The 27,852-nt window shown below is 40.9% G+C and overlaps 1 long non-coding RNA gene and 1 pseudogene across 1 annotated transcript; one reads left to right on the plus strand and one right to left on the minus strand.

Annotated features, from left to right (window-relative positions):
- Positions 1-4,966: 4,966 nt before the first annotated feature.
- On the minus strand, positions 4,967-27,683 carry LOC121718871 (annotated as a pseudogene).
- On the plus strand, positions 15,100-18,408 carry LOC121719059. The gene is made up of 7 exons (XR_006034118.1): positions 15,100-15,297; positions 15,423-15,795; positions 15,933-16,145; positions 16,224-17,475; positions 17,571-17,687; positions 17,768-17,821; positions 17,918-18,408. It is a non-coding gene; the product is annotated as an uncharacterized LOC121719059 (long non-coding RNA).
- Positions 27,684-27,852: the final 169 nt, after the last annotated feature.

A 27,852-nucleotide genomic window follows, 5' to 3' on the forward strand; every position in this document is an offset into this window, starting at 1 on the left:
ATGCCTTGGTCATATTTCATAAATTCAATTCTTCTCTAGGTTACCTGATAGCCCAGTTTGAGAGGTGCAAGACGCGTGACATTATTTATTTTTGCAGCCAATCACTGCTGTCATTTTATTTTATTGATTTGATCTCAGTCATAGAAGCTAAATTCGAAGGCAGGCCAAAGGTAAAATCCAACGAACCGCATTCAACCCGCAAGCCAATAGTTGAATAGCCCTCTCCTAGAGCTTTTGAGATATTGCCACTGCTCCAACACTGAAAGGCACTGTTACAATGCCTGGATCAAGCCAGGTTCAGCATAGCGTATGCCACTGTCTGCTCACGTTGGTGACCGGACCAGGGCAAGCACACTTTCACAGTTCAAAATTTAATTTGAATACCGTCAATGTGAAAATAACTGTACTACGTCAGCAATAAATAGCTAATGTTCTCCTTACCATTTCAGTTCGTAAGTCCATACTATCCCATGGCTGAGCAAGGATTTCATGATTGGGCAAGGCTGCCCAGAGACATTGTGACTGCCCAGAGACATTGTGACTTGGAAGGCATTGTGGTAGTAGTACAACTGCAAATGTGAAAGGTGATAGTTACCAAATACAGGTGGGTGGTTTGCCAAATGCTGGAAACTTTTGGAATGTTTTCTTTTTTTTTTAGCTTATGCACCCTCACATTGTAGTCCCGAGTTCAAATACAAAATTTGGTATCGATATGTGACAGTGTTCCTGAGATATGGATGACTTCCTGTTTCGGAGCTTCGCCGCCGATTTCGTTTGGCTGTGACGGGCAACCGCTTTCGAAAATCAACAATCCTTCTGGTAACTTTTGTGAGGCTTGGTCCAAGGATAATGTACGTCAATTTTCATGGCGTTCGGACCAAATTTGTGACCTGTGAAAATTTAGTTGCGTTTTCTGTTCAATCCAATATGGCGGACGAATCTTCGCGAGCAACTTACATCGGTACTGACCGGACGTTTTAAAGTTGGAACGGTGTCTCTGTCTCAAAGGGCCTAGGCGCTAGAGCTGACAAAAAATTAGGGAGACGGGAAAAATAATAATAAAACTTAAGAAGAACAATAAGTGTGCTGCTTTGCAAGCACACTTAATTACTAGCCACAGCCCGACAGGTGTCATAATACCAGTTTCGGCCATGTGAGGCGGTATGCGGGCAACATAACCGCCAGCCAAACTGCAATACACGTTTCTCGGTTGTTACTCTAGGGTAGACCAACTCACTTTCTGGAGGTATACTGCCCCCATCTTTTATGGAATGTTGAGTATGAATTGATTTTTTAGCAGACATTACATATGGCACCTTTAAAGGACCAGTATGTAGGAAATAATGGAAAATAAATTGTAACCATTCCAAAAATGATCACCATATGTTGTCAGAGAGTAAGTAAACACAATGAATTGAAGTAATGGCTTATTTGACAACATTACTATAACCCGTAAAACCCCGTAAAACACATGAAACAAAATGAGTTACGGGGTGGAATCTCTTGGAATTTTCGTTTATGTTTTGAACGATTAATTCTAGAATAGCATATTAATAATGGGCTAGCGTGTCCTCCTATTTGTGTTGCCAAATTAGCAAAGGCCAACTGTCAACTTGCCGTCAGTTGTAGTCATGAACGCCTACGAGAGGCAAGCAAATTTCCAAAATTAAAACAAGAAACAAAGTGAACATTGAAGGAGCTTCCTGAGATGTCTTTGTCAAACGAAGAATATCAAGTCTGACACAGAGCTGGCCATATTTCTCCACGACAGGTATCCTAGCCTAGGCTAAACTTCATCTGCATCGCTAACTTCAGCTAAATATGTTACGTCGGTTAGAGAGGTATTTTTTGTTTTCACTGTTTCCGTAATGTGTAGCTGGGTCATGGTTGGAGAAACGTTAAAGCAGCTGCAGGTTCATTCAGCATGATGCGAACTTCTGGGTACTCAGATTAGCTGCAGGTCAACTAACGTTAGCCAAGTCTTCATTACATCTGGCAACCTATAAGAGGCTCACGTCTGGTAGTCTTGAGAACGTTTACCAGTGTTTTGATTTTGGCCTACAGAATGTTCGGTAACAATCCTACAAATCGCTCCTTTAAAGGTGTGGGTTTTTGAACATTCTAACTTAAGATTCCATTTCGCAACAATTCAAGGTTTTAAAATTCTATGTTGAATTCAATGAACCCAGATATTCTTTAGAACATTCGGTAGCACTTTACTTGACAGTATCGACATAAGAGTGACATGACACTGTCCTGAACACATGACACTGTCATAACACATGAAACCTAAACCTAACCTTAATCCTAACCCTAAGTTGTTATGACAAAACCTGAATGTCACTTAATAACAGAAGCATTATGTCATAAACGTTTATGACTTTTTTTATGACAAGATTGACATGACACTGTCATGAACGTATGTCGACACTGTCAAGTAAAGTGTAATCGAACGTTCATTCTCCCAACATTCGTCACACCGGGCCCAGGTGTAACCCATCCAGCTGATCCCCACTGCAAGGAACCCTGCAAGACAGACACACACACACAGCCAACACGGGGCCCACTAGTGACCAGGTGGAACACTGCAGAACGAGTCGTCATGACAGCAGGCACCCCACTGCAGGGGCCATGACACCTTACACTGCACTATTACTCCAACTAGACTATTTCTGGGACAAGTATATCAGAATAACTCAGTCAGCTAACGTCATATAAAACGTAAGACACTACCGTCAGACTGATTTGAGCACATACACATTTTATTTACATCAACACAATAGTACATTACACATTTCCGTTCCCCCTTAGAAGAGCTCGTGTTCATTTTTCTTTTCTTGTTTTTAATTTGTGTACTGATTATCATTATTTTTCACTGTGTTAACATTGTGAAGCGAACATGGGTGCTTTGAAAGGCGCTATTTAACGAATAAAATGCATTATTATTATGTTCAATGCCAATAAAACACAATTCAGTTGTAGCCTCTCGCATTACCTGACCAACTTACACTTCGCAATACTTCAAACTAAAGTTTTACTCAAATATAACAGTAATAACTCAGCCAGCTGATGTCATATAACACAATCTGTGAGGCGGGGATCACACTGGCCAGCGGCAAGCGTCAGGTTTCCTATTATTCTGAATGGTTCAGCAGCGTCAGGTTTCCTATTGTTCTGTATGGTTCAGCAGCGGAAGTTTTCCTATTGTTCTGTATGGTTCAGCAGCGTCAGGTTTCCTATTGTTCTGTATGGTTCAGCAGCATCAGGTTTCCAATTGTTCTGTATGGTTGAACAAGCTGAGCGTTGAACTTGGTTCAACTTTCAAAGTGCAATGTAAGCGTATTCAATTGTCAGTTAAGGCAAACCATTTGTGTTACCATAGGAACAATATAGAAACTTATTGCGGTTTGAGCATTGTGTTACGCTTGCCGCTTGCCAATGTGATTCCCTGCAAATGGTAATCTGTCATGAACAATGACATCAGTACATTATGACTATCAATTGACCTATCGCAAGCCCCGCCCATCGAATGTGGATGAGCCAATGGCAGTCCAGTAGCTCCGCACATGTAGATAAAGTCAGACAGCTTCACCTTACGGCACCATAGAAATGCATTGGAAGCCGTGATTTTTTTCCGGTTTTATGGGATTGTATAGTGATGTATAGTGATGTCAATGGAAAAGGGACGGCCAAACGACATGTGTGGGATTAACGCAACACCGATACACAGAATAATGGCTTTCAATCTTGATTATGCTTTTTTGTTATTATGTTAAATTAGATTAAATTATCTCCTCCCAGCTCTCCCCTATTTTAAGCAAAGGATTAAGCTTACTCCTTAGCAAACCACAATGAAACAGTGCTCCACCACATCTATGAATTAAGCCAAACAGTTAACTTACTACAATAAACAAGATTGTTTATTGTTCTCAGCACTGCCAGCATTATGTATAAAATGATTGTCACTTAGAGGAGACTCGTAGACAACTAAGGTTAGCATAGTTAGCTAACCGCTGCTAACGTGCTAGCATCACCTCGTCAGAAAAGCATGGGGCTGTGCACAGTAGTGTAACATTTATTCACCATAAATTAATAAAGTTGAAGTCGCTCTGCAATGTAGACTATGTTTCCGTTTATTTGCAGTACCATGTTCCTTACATGACATGACCTGGTGCCCTAGCAATATGCATGCAAGTCTATCTAGCACAGCTAGCTATTAATATCAGTGAGTCCCACTCGCCCCCCGTCTAAGTTTGTCACCCAACAAACCTAGATATTAATTTTTATACATGTGTCTCCATGGCATACTGGAGTTGTTCAACGGATTCTAAATGAAATCAGGTCCGTGGCTCTGTAAAAGAGCCTCTTAGGTTGTAACTTACAGACAGGCTTACAGCTACCATTGAAGTTCTAGTCAACTCCGGTCTTAGCTGTCGGACTTAGCAACAGTAACTAAGGGGGGTGGGACTTCGCGAAAGGTCAATTATAGCAGACTTTCTAACGAGGAGACACAGATCTCAAATCATCATCCATAGAAATGCATAGGGTTAGTTCATATAGCAGCAGTCATGAAGGGGCAAATGGCAGGTGTTTTTCAGTTAGCCTATTAGCTGTTTTGATACTCATTGAGTTCAATGCAAATCAAACCATCTAATGGGCTAACTGAAAAACACACCATGCCAATCTCTAGGTATGGTGAAGGGTATGTGATGATGTGGGGCTATTTTAATTCCAAAGACCAAGGGAACTGTATCAGGATGCATAGTATCCTGGATCCATGAAATAAGTAGCCTTTTAAAAAAAAAAATATGCCTGCCTCTATGGAAATTTAACATAGGGGTCAAATACTTATTGTCCCTGTAATTTAAGGAAGAACATTTATTTATTTAGGATACATTCTTCATTCACTAAGAAAATTGGTTTCCTTAAAAAAGGTTGGATTTTTACATGAAGGCATTACGATCAATTTCTAACAGATGATTTTATATTCCTCTTTTTAGTCAACTTTAGCATGGGTTATACTGTACATGTTTCTTCTGATGTCTGGTGAGACTTGATTTACAACCAAAACTCTTCCCACACGCACTGCACTGATACGGCTTTTCTTATACATGTTTCTTCTGATGTCTGGTGAGACTTGATTTACAACCAAAACTCTTCCCACACACACTGCACTGATACGGCTTTTCTTATACATGTTTCTTCTGATGTCTGGTGAGACTTGATTTACAACCAAAACTCTTCCCACACGCACTGCACTGATACGGCTTTATTCCTGTGTGGCCCACTTGGTGTATTTTCAGCTCACAGTTTGTCATAAAGGCCTTTCCACATTCGGGACACTGATGTGTACTTTCACCTCTATGTCTCTTTTGATGTACATTGAATTGAGAGCTATATCTAAAATGCTTCCCACAGGTAGTACACAGAAATGCTTTCTCCCCAGTATGGACCCTCTGGTGTGTCTTCAGAGTACCGGGTTGTGTGAAGGCCTTTGCACACACAGAACACTTGTAGGGTTTTTCATGCGTGTGCGTTCTCTGATGTGAAGTAAGTTCTGTCTTACTTAAGAACCTATTTCCACACGTAGCACACAGATATGGCTTCTCCCCAGTATGGATCTTCTGGTGTTTGTTGAGATCTTTCTTCACCCTAAAGGCCTTTCCACATTCAGAACAACGATGTGGCTTTTCCTCCGTATGGCTCATCTCATGGTAGAGGAGATAGGACCTAGTCCTGAAACTCTTCCCGCACACAGTGCACTGATGTGGCCTTTGTCCCGTATGTATTTTCTCATGACCTGCTAGATGTGAGCTGGTCTTGAAGGCCTTCCCACATGCAGTGCACTGATAAGGCCTCTCCTCACTGTGAGCTATCTGGTGTCTCTTGAGCTCACAATCCTTCCTAAAGGCCTTTCCACATGCAGTGCACCGATGCTGCTTCGCTACATATGTGTGTGTGATCTCGTGAACATTACGTTGAGATCTACTCCTGAACGCCTTCCCACACGTGCTGCAACCGTATGGCTTTTCTCCCGTGTGTATTTTCGCATGGTCGGCGAGATGCGAGCTCCTCCGGAAACTCTTCCCACATGTGGTGCAATGATAAGGTTTCTCTCCTGTGTGCATGATTTCATGCACGGCGCGTTGCAAGCTAGTCCTGAATGTCACCTGACATGTAGCACACTGATAAGGCTTTTGGCCAATATGTATTTTCTCATGCATGGCGAGTTTTGAGCGAATCCTAAAACCCTTCCCACATGTACTACATTCATAAGGCTTTCCCCCAGTGTGGACCTTCTCGTGTTTCTTGAGATGGCAAAGTTGACTAAAGGCTTTTCCACACTCAGAACACTGATGTGGCTTTTCTCCAGTATGTGTGATCTGATGGTTGGCGAGGTGGGAGCTGCACTTAAAGCTACTCCCACATGTACTACACTGGTAGGGCTTTTCTCCAGCGTGTGTTTGTCCATGACGTGCAAGAGCAGCAGGTTCAGGTGAAGTTTTGAACCACAAGGAGCCTTTATATTGTTTGTCCGGTATGTCCAAGCTGTGACTTAATTTCTGGTGTGAAGATTTGCTGGAATTGGAGTGACTGTGACATCTCACTCCGCTTCTTTTTTCCTCCGCGGTCCATATTTTGTGAGGCTGAATCCTCGGAACATCTATAATGTTAGAAAATAATTGTCAAACAATGTCCTTTATCTGATCTGATCTATCTGGTATGCAAGCTGAGCAACAATTGAGGCTATATGCACTTAATGTGATTATGTCTCTGAGGATAAGTGTTTACCTTTAGACTAAATATAAACAGAGATACATACATTATCAGAAATAAAATAATGGCAGACAGTTTGAATGACAAAATGAATTCACCAGTTATTGTCTCCAGGTCACATATTCTATCCAATAAGGTTAAAGGAGTCATGTCATACAGTTTACATGCATTCTGTGTTATTTCCCAATATGGTCTTCGAGTAGGGAAAGCGAACGCACACCAATTGTAATAATTTTCTTGAGGTGCTGGTCATGGGATACCTAGAGTATGCGGCCTACTTTTTTTCCAGAGCATTCCCCTATATTAGTGGTTCCCAAACTTTTAACAGGCATGTACCCCCTGAGACATTACGATCTTCCGGAGTACCCCCTGAGACATTATGATCTTCCGGAGTACCCCCAACACCACCAATTGTTAACAAGTTTTTTTTTAATTGTTTTATTAATATTTATTTTTTATCAATTTTGTCGAGAATAGTGAATAGGATCATAAACATATGATACAAATCTCATCAATAGTCAACATATGATAGGCCTACAAATGTGCTGAATATAATGATTGTTTTAAATAGATCTGCACCTAATCTCACACACAATCGTCTTGTTGAATGCAGTGATCTTATCTGCTAGGTGCTTGTCTTTGCCTTGTAACTGGAGATTTAACTCATTGAGCTTTCCAAATATATCGCTAAGATAGGCCAGCTTCGTCAAGAAATGTTCATTAGTGAACGTGCTTGCAGATTAAAACATGCGCTCTTCCTCCAAGAAGAGGCGACTCGGAGCTCAAACACGCGACAGCACTTTACCTCGGGAAAGCCACCTTGCCTCGCTGTGAAACAGTACAGCCTTTTGGTCAGATACCATCTCCTCTCAAAGTGCGGAGAACAGACGCGCTTTTAAGGGCCGGGTCTTGATGAAATTCACCACTCTCACAACCTCGTTCAAAATCTCTTTCAGGTCGGGACTAACTAAGCTGTCTTGACACGAGCGCTTCCCTATGAATAACACAGTGCGTCCATTGCACATCGGGTGCTACCTGGGCCTAGGCTACAGATAATTTTTCTTTTTTTTTTTAAACTCCTGTTTTTCACGTCAGTTAGCGCCCCACCTGGCATGTCTCCACGACCCACAGTTTGAGAAACGCTGTTTTACCCTCTCTGTCTCCACTCTCGAATATTTTGTTAATGCTGAGAAAATAAGTTTTTAATGTGCAGTGCATGCGGAAGTTAAGTTATCAACGTGGGATAGAGAAAACGTTTGAAAAGGCATATGACTTAGATCTTTTTTCGCGTACCCCCTGAAATCAGTCCACGTACCCCCCCAGTTTGACAACCGTGGCCCTATATGATTTCATGAAGTCTGCATAATTTGGTGTTTAAAGGGGCAATGCCAGAGGACAATTTTTTCTTTCTGCTGCCTTTGAAATAAGATGTCAATATGACTAAGACAAGCACAGGGGTATTCACAGTGGACCGTTCCCGTCCTAAAGTGGTCATAGAAAGGAAATAGACCGTAGAACACAGGAAAATTACAACAAAGTTCTAATTGAAGTTCTGATTAGAAGGCATTAATAATCTTTTATCGATATGGACTAGGCCTACGCTATGTATGTCTTACGTTGTTCAATTCATCCCATTTTGTTTCAACTATGCACATTAGACACAATGTTTTATCTTGTCATGACAAGGATAGGCTGACAGTAAGCCTATACTTGTTTTTATGCTGGCAACAAAACAAAAGGGTTCACAAACGTTCTTATTTTTTCTAATGCATTTATTTCAATACCACCATGGCGACAAAGAGAAAGTAGTAGTCAATGATTCAAAATGTAAGCTGACTGTTGTCAAATTAAATAACAACAGTCAATAAAGTAAATTCAAGAGAAACTATCATTCGTCCATCATGCTGTTTCATTCTTCCAAACCAGGAGCTCAGCCAGAGGGACCGAGAACACCTTTTTAGGTCAGATGAAATTTTGGTCTTTTGATGCAGATCGTGGTCTGTGGCACATTTATCGCCTACAATTTTGGTTCGGATCAAACCGAAAAGTCTGAAGGTCCGGAACAAATGATGTAGGTGTGAAAGCCCCCTGAATCTCAATGTTTGTACCGTATATTCATGTTGACAGTACTCAAACATCACTTGCATCATGTTGCCTTGATAAAAAAAACTCAGATTTAGTTGCCTTGATCTATGACCCCCATCATAACAAAAGGCAACCATTGGGGCTTCAAATGCCTAGATCATCTGAGAGAGAACAAACTATTTAGCTCTGTTGGATCTTGCAGAGTTGCTGGGGTGTGACTATTTTGAAAAGCTAAAGGTGAATAATTATCATACTACTGTTTTATTGTTCATATTTACTTTTCATATCTACAAATAAGCTATGCTAAAAAACACACAATATTTCATCTATGTATAATCTAATTTACTTTTGATTGGAAAAACGACCAATTACTGGTTTCACCTCTTTATTGATGAGATGCTGGAAATATTGGCCAGAGTGGTTGAAGAACCAATTCTTAAAGAGATTCAGTCCTCTGTGGCTATCGGGTTGGGGGTAGATGAGAGCATAGATGTGTTTCTGTTAAAAGGCAGCTGGATCTGCACATTCAGCATCAGTCAATTGAGGGGACAATAACTAACTAACTGGACTGGAGTATATATTTTATGTATTTTTTTATGTCCTTTTATTTTTCAGATATACGTCTTCAGCCAGATCCTGGACTTGGTCAATGTCAGTGATGGGGAAGGCTGTAACCATTGTAGCAGCAATAAAGGAAGTGCTGCACAAAAAGAATGTGCCAACTCATAAGCTCTATGTGCTAAGAATGGATGGAGCTGATGTAAAGAACGGTTCGGCATGTATAAAGTAAGAACTGCACAAAACTACACATTCTGAAAAATATAAAGACATAACGCAGTGGGTGTCTTCATAACACAAGACATGCAGGCCTATTCGGTGGTTACAGACTCAGAATTCCTTTATATGATGAAAAAACTTGAGCCTCGCTATAATGTCCCCTCCCGCAAACACTTCAGTAGCAAAGTGCTGTGTGTATGAAGTTATCACGGAGGGACATCGAAAACAAACTGAAACACCCTACTTTGCTCTGTCTACTGATTGTTGACTGAAAAAAAGCTGCATCAGTCTTTAGGCCTTGAGGACTTAAAAGTAAAGGTGAGAATTTTTTTTTGACCTTTAACAACAATTCTGGTCATTATTGTGTGCTCCAGATGCAATGTGCACTATTATTAATCTTTTACACCACTACTAAAATATGTTTTAGCAAGTGAATGATACACACTGGCTATCACAGCACCTGCTGCCTATTTTTACATTGCAAAATAACCTCAGTGCTGTCATGACATTTTTGTTGCACATACTGCTTTGTGGCTTCAGTATACAGTGGGCAGTGCTTCGACTTGGCCAGCTTCACTCGCGGTCCGTGCGTGGGATCACACGGTATCACACGACTTTAATTTGTATTTTTCCAGTGAGACGCTGCAACAACCCAAACAACCGGTAGATGGCTCAAGTGAGCAGGGTGTCTCGTAAAAAGAAATGGAGCCTGGAAAACCCTACACAGACTTCACTACAGACTTTAGCAGACTGGTTTAGAAATAATTTAATAGCCAGAAATATGCCTGCCCTGCCCTAATAAAGAAATATTTGGTTAACTGCGAGTGAATCCCGTTTGCAGCCGTAGCAAAAACGCAGGACAAATTAAAACACAGGACAAATTAAACATTCTGGTTTTCTCCGAGTGCAACGATGATAGAGACATCATTTGGACAAAATATAGAGCATATTAACCTCCGTTGCTCAGCCAAATGCCTTCCTGTTTTGTCCTGTTACAAGCGATAAACGATTTTTGATGGTCACAAGTTTACTTCATTAGCGGTTTATTTATTTTTTTGATTATTAAATCCCTGTGCACGGGGACCGAAACAATGCATGCCAACTTTTTCTGTGTTTATCACATATTTTAACTTTCCCCCGCTGTCTTGAGTTTTAATGTTTTCCCGTAGAATATCCCATATTTTAATACTCTCATAACAGCCCTGCCATCAATTTAATACTCTCATAACAGCCCTGTTGCTACCCCTTGCCCTTCGAACGAAACAGATGTCTTCAAATCATCGTTTTTCCTTGCTTGAAGGCGAACTTAGAGTGATGTTAATCTATTTAAGTTTAATGGCGTGATTGTCATGAGAGCACGATTCATTGGAGCTTGCATGTTCGGCCTTATGTCTACGTGCGCACCTGAGGCTACTCGGCTACAAGAGAAAGAATTTCCCCTGTCTGTATGTTCACTGCAAGTTGGCCTACCATAACTTACCAACTCTGCACTGTAGACCCTAACTGGCTATTTATATTTTTCTGTGAAATAAGCAAATGTATTTGTTCAACTTTATGAAGCAGAATTACGCATAGGCTACTTGGAACATAATACATTTGACAAAGGACAGATGTGTGTTGCTAGTGACAAAATATTAACTTTCAGTGTTTTACGATGTCTTTGTCATGGGGAAGTGTTTTTCCCCATGCATTTATTCTAGGTTACTGTCAGTGATTGACGCGAGAGAAGCGGGGTCTGTGTTGTGCTGCGTTAATTTATTTTCATTGGGCATACCTTGCCGTGCCGTCCACAGCTCTTCAGTTCTGACAAAGCCAAAATTACTCCTTTTGAAACAATGAGTGCAGGAAGCGCGTTTGTATGGTTATATTGCTTGACGGGGGGGGGGGGGGGGGGGGGGATCCCAAGCAGCTTTCAGCCATAAGGCTACTTTGAGAACATTTCAATTCACCCGACACTAATATTCAAAATGTTGAAAACTATTTCGCCATAGCCTATAAAGCAGTTTAATTAAATGGAATGTTAGTTGTAAACAAAAAAGCTACTTGGTGAGGCTTGGCCTCACAGATGCGCTCGTGCCTTAGATGGCAGGAAAAATCTTCACGATAGGCCTATTAACTAACCACCCGATTCACGTTGGCTGGGGGGAAGGGGGGCCATCAGACATTTGTGCCCAGTTAATCCGGCCCTGCCCCCAACAAATCACACGTTCCCACCTCTGACAGCTTAAAAGAAGTCAAGAGGACTCCTTACTCACAGACCTATTCACAAACCTGTTTTGAAATCCTATGCAGCTACAGGAGCTTCCAATCGTGAGGAAGCAATTTTGCATTGTAGGCATAACTAACATGCAATAACGCCACCAACAACAACCAAAACTAGGCTAATCCTTGTCAACATGTAAATTAAATGTAACATTATTGTGAATCAAATTAAAATGTTCTCTTTTGCAAACGTAGGCATAGTAACAGAATAATTTAATAATGTTACAAAGATACTACATCAATCCGTATGTTTCATTAGGCTACTAGGCTGTTTTGCCTTGATTCATTTAGGCTAGGCTTTTTTATTCAGGGCCGTATTCACAAAGAATTTTAAGGCTTAAAGTAGCTCCTAAATGGCGAATTTAGGAGCAACTCCTAAAAATAATGGGCGTTTCACTCCTAACTTTAGGACTCCTAATTTTTTCACAAAAAGTAATTCACGAAGCATTTTAGACCCAAAAGTAGCACCTAAGTCTGGGACAGCTTAAGTCAAGAGGACTCCTAACTCACTAAGACCTATTCATAAACAGCTTTTTTGTGGCATTTTACGTTGCGATGTTTTGAAATGCGTAGCCTATGCGCAACAGGAGCTTCCAATCGCGAGGGAACAATTTTGCATTCGCCACCAACAACAACCAAAACTACTCATTGTTAACATGTAAATGAAATGTAACGTTTCATTGTGAATCAAATTAAAATGTTCTCCTCTTTGCAAACATAGCCTAGGCATATGGTGACAGATTAATTTAATAATGTTGCAAAGGTAGGCTACTACATCAATCCATAGGCCTATGTTTCATTAGGCTACTAGGCTATTTGTTTTGCCTTACTCTTTATTCATTTAGGCTAGGCCTTTTTATTCAGTTATTAATCATCTTCCGTCCTTCGCACTACTTGTGTAGTGCACGCATTCTCCGACCTGTCACCTGTCACTCATCATCGGAAGAGAGGTGTTTGGAATTCCCGCGTTACAATCGTCAGCCAATCAAGGTGGTCACTTCAGTCAAGCTCGTGCATGAGTAATGACATCATCCATAGCCACGAAGACTCACTCCTAGTTTAGGAGCTGTCTGAAAGGCTTTGTAAATAACTTTTAAGAGAAAACTCCAAGCTAAAATCTTTAAGTGCGATTTAGGAGTAGCCTACTCCTAGTAGTAAGATAAAAGCCTTTGTGAATAGCCTACGGCCCCAGTTATTCATCATCTTCCGTCCTTGTGTAGCGCACACATTCTGAGACCTGTCACCTGTCACTCATCATCGTAAGGGAGGTGTTTGGAATCATGCCCGCGTTACAATCATCAGCCAATCAAGGTGGTCACGCTTGCCCATTTACCCAAATGAATGGTCGAATATTACTGATGATCATTGTTATTTAAGAACATGTAGTGTGCGTAGGGTACCAAAAACATCTTGCTCGTAAAAAAGCATCACGCACATTCTGGCGGGTCTGTTATTTACTGTAGGCTGCGCAAACCACAGGCCTTTATTTTGGTCATTCATTCATTCATTCAACCTTTATTTATTCTCGGAGGGTCATTGAGGGAAGCCCTCATTTTCAATGAAGCCGAGATTACAGAAGCGAAACAAAGCGCTCCACAAACAAGACAACATTCGAGGCCTTCTGTTGAAGAATTTTATATAAAGCCTGCACTAACAGTAATCCTCCTGCCCCTGATAGGCCTACCACAGCTGTGGATAGTGTGGAATGTTCAAGTAAAAACACAATCCAATGTGTGTCTCAATTGTCCCCCGCTGACCACCTCACACATTTCTCTAGATTTTGCAACGAACTTACATGACACAATGCCATAAAATATGCCAGTTTTAGGACACAGAATAATGTTTGTAATGATACCAGGTAGGCCTACGTTTAACAGTAACAAGTGTAATGAGCTATTCATTGTCAAAGGTGCATGGTGAAGTGAAATTCTTACTTTGGAAAACAAACATTTGCCGATATCATCGCCGATCATCAGAATATTGCAACAGATTCTGTGTTCTGGACTGCAGGTAACTTGTTAAGCCAGTGGTTCTCAAACTTTTATTTCATTCCCCACTTTGATCAAGGGGCATGACTGATGATAGTGGAGATAACGTGTTATCCCGAGGCTTTTGCAAGTCAGCATCTTCGACGGTAGTCTATTAAAAATATAAGTTTTCGATGTCCCAAACAGAGAGCCATACTTTGTTTTTAACGATCTCTATGCTACTCACAAAAATGTAGGCATGGGGACATGATGAAGTAGGCTATCCAACTGTCTGTGTTAAATTATTGTGATTACGAGCCAGTGGTTTTCAAACATTATGCGTGACTCGGACATCTAACTAAATGCAACAGGCTCATATCATCCTCATATTCGCAAAATGAGGACCAGTATTTTGTCAAATTGCAAATAGCTATTCGTTTTAACGATTTTTTTTATGATAGTATGAAGTGCTTTTTGTATAGGCTACGATCTTAATCTTGGAATATGGGGAGGGAAGTGGCGCGTCTGCAGTCAGCCAAATATGAATGTAATTCTGCGGCATAAAGCAGATGTATTTGTTTATTGTACAGAAAAATAAAATGGCTGAGAACGGAATCACTTGGCTGTGTTTCAAGGCTGTTTTCTCAAATTGAGTTTTTCTCATTTTCCAGTAGAAACATCTCAGCTTATGTAGCACCTATGTACACCAAACTTTCCAGTTATACACTTAGCAGTATTCTGAAGATATTTACAGAGGGATTTGTTAATAAATCATTCCTGGCCTGATTTATGTGACATTTTAATCAAAAATATATATAGCAAAAATCGATTTTTTAAGGCTATGGACAGTATATTCTGATTTCCTAGGTAATGAAAGCAGATATCCTGAAATCCCTCTGTAATTTTATTTTCATCTTGTATGAAAACAAAATGAAAAAATAATTTTGTACCTGGCTTTATCATATGTTCAGATCTATCTACTGAAAATATATGCAAATGTGCGCATATTTAATGAGATAATGCCTAATTTGCATAATTAAACATTCGAATTTCAAAAACTTGTAATACATTTTTTGTTCATACTTGTGTAAGTAATCAACTGAGGAAGTTTCATGGTGATGTCTATTATTTTAAAATTTTACCCTATTCACCTGTAGTGTCTTGCCTTAAAGGTAGCCTAGCCTCCTGCTTTTTCAGAAGGGGCGGCAGTCAGGCTACTGACAGAGCGATGTACAGTGGCAGAGCGACGCACAGTGGCTGAAAGTGGTACTAAAGCTTCACGCAGCTTCACGCCTCGTAATGCGCGACTGAAGTGGCCATTTGAAAGCGATGCCCAATGTACCTACAGGAAGATGTACTACCACATTTAGCCCGGCTTTCTAGAATTTTCCGAAAAGAGACGGTCAACTTCCTGACCATCAAAGAGCAGGTACCTTTAACATGCAGCTCATAATTGCAAAGCAGTACAACTAAATTGTAGGCTGTTAAATCAGCGCACATTACATAAAAAAAAAACAAAAAAACTGCTGAGTACTGTGCAACTGACTTCATCAGGATCCAGTTACCATGGCATGCCTGAAGCAACTGACTTCATCAGGATCCAGTTACTATACATGCCTGAAGCAACTGACCTTATCAGGATCCAGTTACTATGGCATGCCGGAAGCAACTGATCTAATCAGGATCCAATTACTATGGCATGCCAGAAGCAACTGACCTAATCAGGATCCAGTTACTATGGCATGCCGGAAGATGCACAGCCCCCTAGCTCATTCTTGGCCCAACTGCATAGTGACCTTGACAACCCTGCAGGATTGGGTGCATTTAACATCATTGATGAGGAGGAGAGGGAGAGGAGAGGTAGAGGCCAGGAGAATCCCACATGGGAGGTTATTTGGTCCCGGTAAAGGACACATTTGTTTTGAGTGTAAGTAGTATCAGTCTAAGAAAAATAAAACAAAACGACAGAGCCAGTTTGATTAGTTTGATTGAAATGTTACTTCCACATGGAGTCAATAAATAAAACTTCAAGCTAAAAAATAATTTCCTTTGTGCCATGTTTAGGTAATGGAACCTTATATTGATGGCCTCCAGGTCAATCTTGATAGAAGGTTCCAAAACCTCAATATCATGGGAGCATTTCACATGCTGGTGCCCCAAGCAGTCAACTTGGAAAACATCAAGACCCTGTCCACCAAACTCCTGCAGCAACCAGACAGTCATGCACTGCAAGAATGGTCATCTTTTAGGCAGCATATGCTGACTGGGTCATTCAAGGTAAATTAGACTCAACTTAAGTTCTTCAGAAACATGACTGAGGAACCCAGCTTAATCGTGTGTGTTGTAATGTTTCAGGATATGGACCAGCTTACCAGAATGAGCAAACTGGCATCTAACCTCGATGAGTGGTGTCAAATCTACCCCTCCCTGAGTAAACTGGCATCACTGACCAACGAAGACGTGTTTACATAACCGAGCGAGTTGAGCATGGTTAGCGTGCGTCAGCGGTCCAAAGTGTGGCTTCACTTTTCTAAACAGAATCTCGGCAAAATGCAACACTTGCGACAAGATTGTTTCATGCATAGGAGGGTGCACGTCGAACATGATAAAGCACCTCCTCCGAGTTCATGGAGTATAAATAAATGTGTGCCCCGTCTTCACACAGGACCACTACCTCACCATGACCGCACACTACATAGAGGAGGGCAAAATGCAGCAAAAAGTGCTAAAAACAAAGGCTGTGTACAAAGCACAGACCGGTTGTGTTGTTGCAGAGGAAATCAGTGACGTTCTGTGACTGTTCTGTCAGAGTTTGGCATGTCTGATAAAATTGTAGCAGTCACTGTAGATAATGCTGCCAACATGGATGTGGCTATTGAGCGCCTGCGATTTGTGAAACTGTGCTGTTTCGCCCACACACTTAATGTAGCAGCACAAAGTCTATACTCCCTAAATTCAGTGTCAGTGGGTGGCCAAGGTCCGAACCATTGTTGTGTGGATGAAGAGATGCTCGATGGCCAAGGTGGTTCTCGGAGAGAAGCAAGAGCTTCTACATAAGACACACAAAGTTGACTTTATTTAATTGTTGTGCATTGACACATAATGACTTTATATGTCTGATCTATCTTATTATTTATGAGCTCTGCAGAGTAGTACTACAGTATTTGAATCCAATTTTACAAAAGTATTGTTTGTCTCCTAGAATGAAAAGCATCTGTTACATAACTTAAAATTGAAGTTCTTGTTTTTATCAGAGCTGCCCTGACACTCACTCCTACTTGATGTGAACACGTTGGAACTCTCTGTACCTAATGCAGGAGAGATTCACAGAGCAGTACCCTGCAATTCTAGCAGCCAGCTTGGATCAACGGCTGAGATCACTGATATGGATAGAGACAGGTAGAGATAGATAGACAAGGAAACCTGATGAAGGTGCTCTACACCTCAACACTCTACACCTATTCTCTGAAAAAAGAGTCCCACATGTGGACAGATTCTGCCTACCCTCAAAACGCTTGAGGCACACCTGGCTGTAAAAGAGGGAGACACAGTCTTTGTGTCAAACCTTAAAAAACAGGTTTGGGCAAACCTATCCAAGCGCTACCAGGTAAGTGACTGAGGCAGGGCACCTGGAAAGAAATTGCTGTAGAATAGAAATATCCTGTGGCTTGTTAAAACATTTAAAGAACATGTGTTTTGCAGAATGATGAGATCAGGAACTTTCTCCAAGTGGCCACTGTGTTGCAACCACGATTTAAACATAAATTGGATGATGACGACACCATCTGGGACCAGATTCAGAGAAAGTTGATTGAACAGGTAAAATGTCATTCATGCACAACTGTCCTTTCAGCTATTAAAATCTAAGATCTAAATGCCAATTATGTCAACCGAGGAAGACTGTGGAGTTGATGGGGACAACATGGAGTCTGAGAATGAGGATGAGCAGGAGAGTAAGTGTACGATTTAAATAACGATCATGCCTTTAATGGAGGTTTTCCCTTTTTTTAGGGATAATACTGATGAATCTTTTGATTTGTTTTTTTCAGCAACAGCCTCCCTGCAAACTGCCCAGGAAGACTCCACTAGAGGAGCTGTTCACTGAGGAAGAGGCACAGAACATAGTGTCACGTGTCACATCAGAGCTCCATGTCCATCAAGAAATGAGTGGAGAGAGAGCTGAAGACTGCCCAGGAAGTTGCACCAGTCCTTATATCTAGGGACCATGCTGCATGGTGGTGGAACCAACAAAAGAACTATCCTTATCCTGTCAAATCTCCCTTTCTCCTATTTATGCGTTCAAGCTTCTTCTACACCCAGCAAACATGTGTTCTCCACAGCAGGAGACGCTATCTGTCCAGAGCGCTCACACATTCCGCCTGAGAAGGCAGATATGATCATTTCCCTAAACAAGAACTGTTTCTGATTTTACACTGTACCTGCTGCTAATCTGGACTGGCTTTTACACGTTGTTTCTTATTGTTTATTTGCTATTCTGCACCAGGTTAGCCCATCAGTGGGAGCATGGTAATGTTTAAGTACCTGCAGCATCATACACTCATCATGTGTAATGTGTTTTCATGATGTTTTCAAAAATAAAGCTCTCGAGGAAAGTGTAACCCTGAGAAAATATATTCTTAATTTATATTCAAGTTCATAGATTTGATATTTATATTGTAGTTGAAAACAGCCCTGTGAGAAATTCATAGTAAAGTTCAGGTCAGACTATTTCAATGACCGTTGGTTAGCTAGCTCACTTAAAATATCCTAAACTTTTTTGACCCTGCCTCTTAAAATAATCGGAATCGAGAATCGTTAGGAACCAGAATCGAAACAAGGAACAATGAAAATGATGACCCTCATCTATAATGATTTCCCGACTTTTTCTCCTGAGGAAATCTTCATCCTCACAGCCACGACAAGCCGGAGATCCTGCACAGTGCTGGAATACTTTAAGCCCTGTTAATTATTTATTCGTAACTATTTTGAGAGTAGCCCATCATTAACCTATTATAGACCCTTTCAACAATAAAAACAAAAACAATGCTTGAACGTTCTATTTGGTTCCCAATCTACTTCCTCTGCATTAAGATAACATATGGAATGTTAAAACGGAAGCCTTGTGGGGCCAACTATGATGCTGATAATGGAACTCTCTTGAAAGGGTCTACAGCTTTTTAGAACGCTGCGGAAGTTCACAATTTCCATTCAAATGAACAGGCTCTCCATGTTCGGAGGGCCGATATTTTATAGCCTATAACTATACAGTGTTGAAGCAGAGCGAACCAATGACGTAGCTCTATCTTGGTCATTAGTATAGCAATCAAGAATAGTAGCAGTAGTAATCAAGAATGTTTGCTATAATGACAAAAACATGACAGTGCAACAGGTTCTGAGCTATGAGCCAGGGTGCTAATTTCGAGCCCTGGGCAGCAGCATTAATGCCGTATTGAAACCCTTTTCTTTAGTGGCCCATTTTGTCTTATTTTCTTTCAGTGGCCACTACAGGCAAAAAAGGGACCTGCACACTTTGACTCAGTATAACAACAAACAAGGACATATCATATTACATCAAAAAAAAAAGAGGGCAAAATTGGCCTTCCGCAACATGAGGCATGTAAAGCACTAGCAGCTTACAGTTACAATACAAAACTCTTCACGAACTTACGCAACAGAGACGGGTCAATGGCGTCATATTCTCCTAAATCAGATTCTTCTTTGCCTACAGTCGGTGAACAATTTTCTTCTTTGCAGGTCAAGGCTGTATCGATTTCAAACGAGATATCACTTAGGCAAGATAATAATAGATTGAAAAGAAAAAAAAAAAAGAGTAGCCTATTTTCAAAAATATTTTTGAGACAAGAAATGTTCCTTTGGTGGTGATATTTGCATTGCAGGCTTACTGTCAAGGTCTAGTCTCGGCGTGGCTTTCACTTCCTGAACCACAGTCACATACTCATAAAGGACATCAGATTCTTCTTTCTTTTCAGTTTGTGAATAATTTTCTTCTTTGCAGGCTAAGGCTGCCAATAGGAAAACAAAAATTTTAAATGAGATGAGATTTCATCTTACCCTGGGAATCCAGAGTTCTCGAGGTAGCACAATTTCAATTTGCTCAACAAGTCACTCGCTGGCAAAGAGTAATGATGCACGTTACTTTTGTCCCTTGTATCGCGAGGAACCAATCACATCGGTGTATCTGATATAGGCAGACCAGAGGCGAGCTAATCAGATGACAGTCATAGTGTTATCCTATTGCGTCGAAGTCTGGAATCAGTCAATAAACATTGGTTGTATAGTGTTAGCCAATTGCGTGCAGTGAGATTTTCAAATGTAAACTTGGTGCTGCCCCTCAAGCTGGGCCATTACATTATTCATGGCCAGACCCTTAATCTTTCGGATTTGGGTCTGGAATCTCCAGGCTAATCTCACTTGTAAACTCCTATAGAACAATTAGGACAAATAAGGCTAAATAGAGCAGATTGAGGGAAAAAAAACCTTATTTGGATACCCTAAGTTAAATTTAAATTAGACTTGGGCTGAAACAAGATGAGGCTATTTTACAGCCTGCTTTCAGCTCAGATCTCAAAATAGAAACAGGAGATCTCAGCTCACTAGAGGCAAACTTCTCATTGTTGCCAGAACCAAAGTCCTTATTGGCCATATTGCAATGCTTTTTGGGCACTTATCGGGCATCTACTTCGGCAGAAATGCGCGTGCGCAAGGCTACACGACACCAATCTTGCTCCAGCAACGAGATCACGACACGATTGGCATTATGTCTTCACATTACACCACATGATTGGCTCAATGTATTCACGTGTCGACGTTTTGCCGCGGAAGGGGTGTGATATGTGTAGACAACGGCCATATTGGCGTTACAAACTAACCCCATGCATTTCTATGGAGGATTTTTTGAGTGCTGTGTCTCTCTGCCAGAACTTTGCTGGAAGTTTGCCTCTAGCGGCCAACATTGGCAAACTTCTGGCAATATTTTCTAGTAAACTTATTTGTTTGTCACAAATCACCCACACGTTTGCTGCGTGCAAACATTTTATTTTTGTAAGGGAGATCTTAACTTATTTATTTATTGTGAGACCAAACATTTTGGTTTTTGGTGGTGATGTGTGCATTTCAAACATACATTCATGATCCAGTCCAGGCTTTTCTTCCATTTCCTTAAAGGAACACGCCACCCAATGTCAGTAGTACCTTAACTTTCACGAGTTGAGTCACACCTCTCCCGTGTCGGTACGTGCACTCAAACGCTCTGGTGCGCGGCTGGACTGTGTTAGCATGTTGCTATGCTAGCAGGCTTTGCCGTAACTAGCCGTAGAAGTAATCAAAAACATCCACGTTTTCCCGACTTAAATACAGTTGCACGAGTAGTTGATAGAAATGTCTACGGCCACGCAACATGAAACGTGGCGATTTTCCAAGCGAATAAACAGGAGAACTACAATGTGTGGCGCAATAGCACTTGGGAGTACTTCGACCTAGCGTAGTAGTATTGTTAACACCTAATTGTAGATCCTATCCACCACAGAGTTTAGAATCCATGCTGGATCGACCCTCAGCCTCTCCCTCCCCTCTGAGCGAGAGAGAGGCACACACACTAGAGATGCGCTGATGGGCTATTATTTCAACCATAACTGCATAGCAAAACTTATCATCCATCAGCAACAAAGTTTTTTGACCAATTTTCAAAACCGCACCCGCCCACCATCTGCTGGTTGTTTTAATGTAGGCTATATGGGTGATGCAGCGCTGCTGACGTGAGGCTAGAAAGCCTTTGCCTGTTCTAGAAAGACTGATCCAATGCAGCAAATATATTAAAAGGCTAAAGTCGTACATTGGCTATGTTGTAGCCTATCCCTAGAATATCAGCAGCAAACTCAGTCTCGCAAAACAGTCTCCAAATAAAACGCACATCGGCCTGTTGCCTATTCTGCCAGCTTGTGACAATATATTGTCCAAAATGCTTGATTGCATTGCATTCTCCACATTTTTAGCTACATTTTCATGTACCACATCAGCATTTTTGTTCAGTGAATCTTTTGGAGATTATGATCGATCGTCTATTGAATGGAGTTGCGTCTGCGTGTATACGACGGTGTCCACTAAGCATACCATGCTTATTTCGACCCTCTGCCCAACATAGCTTGGAGGTTGCAGTGGTAATCGTGATGATAGTGTCCGTAATGGACGTGGTACAGGGCTAGTAGAAATAGGGCTCTAAACTACAAAGTCTCCCGCAATACGTTGCGAACTTCTGGGTACTCAGATTACCTAGCCTGGCTAGCGCCACCACTTCTCAATGAGACGTGGTCTGGGAACCAAACCAAACCAAACATTTTCTCGTATTTGAAAAAAATGCCCAGATCCGTTTATTGGGTGCCACGGATGTCTATCAAATGCGTCTGTGCATAGCTCATCATCGTCTTGCTTTCCCCCCTGTTCTGTGATTGGTTCCCTATCTCAGGCGAAAATTTGCTCCATGGTCTCCAGGCTGCCTTAGCAGCGTGAATCAAATCGCGCGCAAGGCAGCATGGGAACACCCAGGCTACAGATTACCCGCGATAGGAACTGATTTGACCAGAATACTTTATTGTAGGCCTTGTGGTTTAGAAACCATATACATCTTAGGTGTTTTCCTGTTAATTTGTTATGTGGGTAATATGAAAAAAGGAAAGTAAACCTGCTCAAATATGTTCATCCAGTATTTACTGAAAGGTGCATAATTTGAGGTGCTTGCCATCCAGTGGCAAATTAGATGGGTAATAGTGTTAATTTTATCACCTATTTATAATTTAGTCTTAGTCTTAGTCTTGTGACCAAATGTCCTTTTTAGTCTTTGTCATATTTAGTCATTCAAATATCATTTTTGTTAGTCAAGTTTTAGTCGACTAAAAGTCTCGTCATTTTAGTGTAGTTTTAGTCAAAAGAAAACTAAAGGTATCTTAGTCTTAGTCAGTTTTAGTCAACACATTTTAGTCTTTTTTTATAACAAATTATTTCTGATTACCATTTGAGTCAAATAGTGTTTCACACATCTCAATTTTCCAACAACATTGTGTGTCCACAGGGCTACTCGTCTGTTATAATTACTCATTCTGATTTTTTGTCAGTCAGTATGTTTACATGCACAGGTAAGTCGAGCTACAGTTATAGCTCGGCTGGGATTTGACCATAGACAGTAAAAGATTTGACTGGAACACTGTCATATTCGTAGACCAGTGTTTCTCAAAGTGTGGTCCGGGGGTCACTGGTGGTCTGCAAGCTATCCCAAGTGGTCCGCGAGCAGACGTGGTAAAATATAATATAGATGAGTTGTTTGCAATATAACTTGTATGTAAATCCAAACAGTTCTGCAACACTGTCTATGTAAGATATGCCAATTTAAATCATACAGTATGAATCCTCTGACACAATAAGCAAAGTGCAAAGACAATAAGCAAGGTGGTTCAGTGAGTAGGCCTATTGTGTAGACTAATTATAGGCTACTGTTGAAGTAGGTCTAATCTTTTTTTTTTTTTAGCTAGGGTTAGTTAAGTGGTCCTGAAAAAAAGTTTGAGAAACACTGTTGTAGGCCAAACTATTAATGTTTTACTCCGCCTCGCTAGATGGCAATATGCGCCCAAACACAACACATTCCCCAAACAGACTCTCCATCTTAGCCATAGCTAACCTGCTAGCGAACTTTCCATATTAGCTTACTTGCTAGCAAACTTTGCATCATCAGTCTAACTAGATGAATAGTTGACATTCCATGCTGAACATTTTCGTATGGACATTCTGGGGGATGTTAATTTGTATGAGAGAAGCTTCAACTTCTGGGTATGTAGCATTGTGGCATAAAGCTTATAGTTAGCTTGCTAACTCTGGCAGAAATCTCTAGTGTTCTTGTTCCATGTAGTTTCGTGTTGCAGCCACAGGGTTGCAGCAGCAGCACGTAGACTAGCCTACAGGAAAGCTGTTGCGTATTAACTCATTCGGAATATTTTGAAAACATAACAGCTAGATATTCTGTCTTCTCATTTTGTAGACGAACATGAAGGGAGATTTTATCTTAGTTTTTATTTCATGCAAAACATTTTAGTCTCGTCTTTTTTCGTCAACAATAATGCATCTTAAGATAGTCTTAGTCAGTGTTTCAGGACATTACTGCCGTCTCGTCATCGTCTCGTCTTAGTCATGAAAAAAAAGGTCGTTGACGAACATATTTCCTCTCGTCTCGTCTGACGAAATTAACACTAATGGGTAAATTTACCCCCTTCATAAACTTTTGTTTTACTCAAAGATTTTTACATATACAGTAGGACTTTATCTCTGACCACTTTCAAGCTATGGCCTTTTGAAATTTTGATATAAAAATCCAATGGTGTTGCTTTCTTAACCCTGACGCCTATAGTTTGCCAGGTTTAAAAAAAGTTATGAGAGGAAAATATTTTTATTTGGTGTGAAACACACACATACCTGTTTTTATGCTTTTCATTTGTTTTATAATTTGTATTAATATTTATTTTATCATTATTTTATTTATAAGCTAAGGTTGCTAGCACCGGTGTCTAAAACTAGATAAAAACACTTGCACTTTCTGTTTGCAGTTTTGTGTGGTATTTGAAAAAAGAACATTGCATTTTCAGAAATAGCCAGCCCTCTAATCAGATGACGTTGGCATAATTGGCCCCCAGCTCATTTGAGACCCCTGACCTAGCGCCTGTGAGCGGAAAAACCACCCTTGCAACTGTGGGCCGGCGGGCCGATGGCCTCAGTGTCAGGAAGTATAACGAGTGTAACAAATTGCTTTACTACATTCAAATACACATACACACCAGGCACCGGCTAGAAAAAGGTAGCGATGGAGTTTCTCAGACATTCGTCATGACAGAGCCAGCGAGAAAGAAGCAAAAACCAAGAAAACAGTAAGGAAACTGCCAATACTGCATAGTTTACCTTTAAGCACAGCAGGGTACTCTTGAATGACATCAGTCCCTTCTTCCTCACTCCGCTTCACTGACAGTTGTAATGGTTCAATACATACTGATATTTCAGATGACAGTTCTGCAAAATAAAACTTTCTTTCAGTGCAACTTGCAAACAAACATTCTTTACGAGAGAAAGCTGCGTGGGTAAAAAAAAAGTGCAGCTCAAAGAAAGTGATTGAATTGAAAAAAATATTTTTTAATTATTTAAATAGAACAATATAGAACATTATTGTCAAGCGGCTGGTTTTGATTTTGTGTCGGCCGGCCAAAGATTAGTCAATGTATGTGAAGTTTGCATTATTGTATTTTTATAGTCATAGTTAATATTGTAATGATCTGAGCCTAGCTGTTGATGACTGTGCTCCCATGATGCTGTTCGGTTGATGTGTTATGTTGAATGTTAATGTTAACCATGCAAGGTTGTACGTCCTGACTGTCGTGTTTATGTTTATAGTTGATTACAGTGTTCATAACCGGGTCTAACTAGTGTGTGTTGTAGATACAGCCTCACATAGATGTTTAGTGCTGGAGCATAAGGGCCAGGTCTGGCCTGGCATTATGTGTTCGTGTGTTTTGGTGCGTAACCAATAAAGACCTTTCTAAAACAACTTTGCAAGATTGTTACAATATGTTATAATAAGCAAAGCTATTGGACTGCTCAATCCATACACTGTTAATTTTGCAGTAACACCATTGCACATGCTCTAGCACCTTATCATGGCCATTGCATCACATGGTCAGCAAATGGCGTCGTTAGACCTGGGCATTCGGGGCTATAGCCCCGGATCCTCTGGGGATAGCCCCGGATCTATGGGCCGTCAACAACAACAAAAACTCTAATCGTGAATGAAATAAATAGCCCCGTAGAAGAGACTTTTGTGTTTTGTGTCCATTGTGTGCATTAACAGCAGCGCAAGACAATCTGACGGGATCTGGGCAGGTTTAGAATCATTTGTTGCAAAATGTTGCAATTTCAATTCTCCTCTACGCTATTACGCATTGCTGTTTCGTGCTTCTACTAAGCCTTAGCGAAATAAGTGTATAAGGACAAATGGATATTAGAAGTTTATTTAGAGAAAAAAAAAGGGCAGAGCAGGGACAAGAAGTGGAAACTCTTCAGTGTGTCATCATCTCCCGCAACCCAGGAGGACATTTCGATCAGCTCAGTTTCAATATATCGTGATTTACTATTGAATCACATGCGCAGTAAATAAACCTGACCTCGTTTGAGGGGGCCTCCAAGCAATGCATGTTGGGCTTGATTTTGACAGAATGGAACTTTTTCTTTGGGCAAAAGTTCGTGATATACAACCCAAATGCATTGCTTTCAAGGCACCCATAGCCCATTAATTGAAGGGGATGACGTCCGAAATGTTTATCCCGAGACGAACGCTCACACCTGTCAAGTGCACGACAGAGGTGCATGACGATGTTTATTCTACAGGCTATTTTAATGTGATATTTGGGGTGTTGTATGTGGTGCACTTTGGCAGAACAGACGTTCTCCTCAGGGGCGCCTGCAGGAATTAATGCTATGGTACGCACACCCACCCCCCCCCCCCCCCCGCAAAAAAAAAAAAATTCACTCGTGAACAATATTTGTCCGTTTTAGGTCCGTGCATTGGTCAGTCAGCAAAAAAGTAGCCTACATAGCATGACAACATCCACATGCAATAATACAACGACAACGTCTACAATGACCTATTCATTTGGACAACTTGATACAGCCCTATACAGGCTAAAGTTACCTTTAGTTTTGTTCTAGCGTAACGTGACGTCTGGCTTTAGTGCAGTCTAACGTTGTGACAAGCACACCAATTGCCTACCTTGTTCTTGTATAACTCCTAGCGTTGCTGCCTCCATCCTTTCTGTTTTCGTTGTTTAAAACTTGTAATATCCATGATGAGTATTGAGTGAATTAGCTCAACATTGTGTGCTGATAACCATATATAGCCGAGTAAAAGAAAACAACAAGTAGCCTATTGCGTGGCTGCATGCGTATTCTCTCTCCTGCTCAAAACATAATGTGTTCACTAACTTTACGTAATAGAAAATGGTAAATAGCCTGATGGCATGCGGCTAATGGGATACTGTACATAGTTGGGAAGGTATGGTAGGCCGATTTGGTGTGAATACACACACACACAAGGGAAATTTTCTCTCGCTGTTGAGTAGCCTGATGGTACGCACAGTGTGTACGGACGTACACCTGCAGGCGCGCCTGGTTCTCCTTACACGGTCTTTAAACATCAAAATATTCAGAATGCCGTGACGTGAGTCATTACGATTGGCCTTCCTTTTCATTCTCAAAGTAGGTTAAAATTGCATGTTCATCAGCACGATTTTCAAAATCTCTCGGGGGAGAAACCTTATGAATATGAATCGAGACTAAGGCAACAACAAATCGTGTGCTTTTCTGTGAATCAACCACGAGTCCATGGCCATTGACTTGGCTACAAACAATATGTTTCACAAACTGTCGACTCCTTTTGCGTGATCGAGCCACATTCAGCCGCTTAAACAAATTACTGCTACTTGAGTCGAGGGGAACTCTGTTCATCGGTAGCCTACAAAGAAGATGGGTTGTCACGTTTTGCATACGTAGAGTGGCAGTGGGCAGGTAACTTTGGCCAATAACGTTAGTCCTCTTTGATGTTAGACTAGTCGTGTTGTGTTACCCTACAACAGCACGCTCACAACAACCGCATTTAAACTTGCAGTCACAACACATTGACAGTTAACTAAATGATCATTTATGTAAAATATCGACTTCACTTACGTTGGCGGGTAAAATCAGCTTCAAATTGTGTATCCATCCTTACCGTTCTTCTTCTTCTTTTTTGTCTTCCTTGGCGGTTGGCAACAAACGTATAGTGCTTTATCGCCATCTACTGCATGGGAGTGAGGTTGGTTTAAAAACAACCTACGGATCCTATGGATGATGACGTCTGGCAACAATTGTTTGGTATGGTACCTTGCACACATTTATCCACTAT

The sequence above is a fragment of the Alosa sapidissima genome, chromosome 9 (assembly GCF_018492685.1).
Source record: "Alosa sapidissima isolate fAloSap1 chromosome 9, fAloSap1.pri, whole genome shotgun sequence".
Taxonomy (NCBI): domain Eukaryota; kingdom Metazoa; phylum Chordata; class Actinopteri; order Clupeiformes; family Clupeidae; genus Alosa; species Alosa sapidissima.